Genomic DNA, 3,449 nt, shown 5'->3' on the forward strand with positions numbered 1-3,449 from the left:
CAATTGAGAAAATTAAAGCTAGAATGCTTGCCTCACAGAGTAGACAGAAAAGTTATGCAGATCCAAAACGCAGAGATGTTGAGTTCCAAGTAGGGGACCATGTGTTTTACGGGTATCTCCAATGTGTTGGGTTTTATGTCCTAAATAAAACTCATTTCAATATAATCAGATTTACTTATTAATATAGATCAGAAATAACATTTAATGTTGTATGGTTCACATGATTTATTTCATGATTATATGTACATAATGTATAAATTCATCTGAAACCCTTTTCACATACTTGATCCTGTTTATTGTGCCGTCAACACATTGGAAAGTAAACATGACTATGTGAATAAAGTTTCCTAGATTTATCAGACATAGGGTTTTACTGATATGATAATCTACAACAGAGTTTACTTGCATTTGGAGAAGTGCTATGTTCTTTCCAGAGCATTGGTTAAAGTAAAGCTCAGGTTGGATGCATGGAGTATGCATCGGAAGGGACCGATATTGAACTTTGACTTAGATTTATTAAACTTACCGTAATATCTATTCAAGTCAATATCACCAAGTTGATCCTAGATCAAATGTTCTTAATCCTGTTATGATTATGCTCAATCTTGAAAGGCTACTCATGTAATTGGTTTTGATTAATCAATTATAATTCACAAGTTAGACTATGTCTATTTGTGAAATTTTCACTAAGTAAGGGCGAAATTGTAAAGAAAGAGTTTATAGGGGCATATTTGTTAATTATGATACTTTGTATGGTTCAATTAATAAATATGATAAATGACAATATTATTTAATAATTATTTATAGTTATTAAATAGTTAGAATTGGCATTTAAATGGTTGAATTAAGAAATTGGCATTTTTGAGAAAATCAGATACAAAAGGTGTTAAAATTGCAAAATTGCAAAGCCCAAGGCCCAATCCACTAATGCTTAGCCGGCCACCTATTGTAGCTTTTTTAAGTTGATTTTTTCATTATTTTAATGCCATATAATTCAAATCTAACCCTTGTGGAATGCTATAAATAGATAGTGAAGGCTTCAGGAAAATTACACTTTTCTTCAGACTTTCTGAATCAGAAAAAACTGAGCCTTCTCTCTCCCTATCTTTAGCTGACCACTCTCTCTCTTCTTCCTTTGAATTTCGAAATCCTTAGTGATTAGAGTAGTGCCCACACACATCAAGTGATACCTCAATCATAGTGAGGAAGATCGTGAAGAAAGATCATCAGCAAAGGAGATTCAGCATCAAGGATTCAGAGAAAGAGATCCAGGTTCAGATATTGATAATGCTCTGCTACAGAAAGGAATCAAGGGCTAGATATCTGAACGGAAGGAGTCATATTATTCCGCTGCACCCAATGTAAGGTTTCCTAAACTTTATATGTGTTTAATTTATCGTTTTAGAAAGTTCATATTTAGGATGTTAATAAACATACTTGTGAGTAGATCTAAGATCCTGGTAAAATAAATTCCAACAACTGGCCTCAGAGCCATGGTAATTGATTTACTTACAAGAAATTTGGACTTTAAAACGATTGTTTGTATGTTCTTTGGATGGTATCATGTTGTATTGAGTGTTATTTGATGATTGATTGATGTTTGTGAAATTTTCGTGAAAAATAATTGCGATTTGATCTCTGGAATTATTTTTATTGGATAGTATGGAAAAAATTAAGCAAGTTAGCCTTTTACAGAACTTAATTTGGATTTTATTTGAATTAGTTATGATTTTTTGAAGATTTGAAAAAAATCGGGGTTGTGCTGATATTTTCCTGCGATCGCAAATATGTCCGTACAGTTTCGAAATTTTTTGTTTTTCTTCAATTTTTCATGCTTTTTCATGGAATTAACTTCCAATTTTTTGTATAGTTTTGTATTTATACTATTACTATTCCTAATTCAATTCTAATTATCATTTTGCATTAATTTAATATTTTTAAATTTAATTCAAGATATTAGTGTAATTTGAATTTGAATAGAATTAGTATCTATCTTCTTGCTTAAAAATCTATCTTATTTTTAAATTTGATTATATCTTATTTTGTTTTAAATTTAAGGTCAGATTTTATAAGATATTTATAAAATCTTTTTAGATATTTTTAAGATATCTTATCTTTTAAGATATTTTTAATTATATCTTATCTTTTAAGATTTTTTTTTTAAAAATTAAATCTTTTTAGATATTTTGACCTTATTTAAATTTAAAATAAGATATTTATAATCATGTAATTTTAAATAGATATAAGATATTTTGCTAATTTTTTAAATTTTGTTATTTTATTTATTTAAATTACATTTAAAATTTGAAAAAGATATTTATTTATCTTTTCTAATTTTTTATTTAATTTTTATTTATAAAATAACATTTAAAATTTAAAAGTAGTTAGCAAATTTTTGAAATGATATTTAGGTTGGTTGAAACCTAATTTTTCAAAAATTGTAGGTTTAATTTTAAATTTAAATATTTAATTAATTTTCGAATTTTTTTTTAATTTTTTCGAAAATCTTTTTTAATAATATTTCGAAATTAATTATTTAATTTAAAATTAAATAAATCCTACATCCAACTATCCAGCTAACCTTGTTGCAGGAGTATGTGGTTTTAGCTTGTATGTAAGTTTTCAAAACCTATTATTACTTGATTGCAAATAGCCATGGTTACTTTTTGCCAGATCTAATGATCTGATGGCTCCCTTGGTCAAGATAATAATTTGTAACAGGTATATTTACAATCTTCTTTCATCTGTGTATGACCTAGCAACATGATAGGACCCATCCAAAGTGTGCCTGTGTGAGCCTATGTGTTTAATTTGATTATAGATACATATAGGTTGTTGTTGCTAAAATAAATTATCATAGTTATTGATAGAATTTATTTAGGTCCATTTAGTTTTTGGGCCTATTCAATTAATAACAGTTGTTCTTATTAAGGTTAAATTCCTCTCTTTTGGGCCTTGTGTGAGAGTTGGGAGCCATAGAAGTGGGTACGACATGCGAACCCGGCACCCCTCACATGAACCACCCCAATTGTGAAGGCCCATTTGCCTGATTTGAACAACTGTACTAGGTTAATTACACTAGTTTAACCTAATAAAATTGATTAGCAACATAATTAATTTCATTTATTTTGAAATTAATTTAAGAAAAAACATAGTTTAAAGAATTTTTTATTCTAAGCTAAACTATGTGTATTTTCTTGTATTTAATTAAATATAGAATTATAACCATCTAGATTCTTTCTGGAACTTAATTTAAATTTTTCATTAAATATTCTTATTTAAGTTGATATTTAGTTATCTACAACTAACCAACTTAAATCTGAATATCTTTTGAATTTCAAATTTCAAAATTAAGTTGAGGAATTTTAGACATTGGTTATTAAGATTCTTTAGATATTTTTTAAGTTAATATCTTTTCGAATATTAACTTAAAATGGAATATTTTCAAA

Source organism: Cannabis sativa, chromosome 8 (genome assembly GCF_029168945.1).
Source record: "Cannabis sativa cultivar Pink pepper isolate KNU-18-1 chromosome 8, ASM2916894v1, whole genome shotgun sequence".
Classification (NCBI taxonomy): domain Eukaryota; kingdom Viridiplantae; phylum Streptophyta; class Magnoliopsida; order Rosales; family Cannabaceae; genus Cannabis; species Cannabis sativa.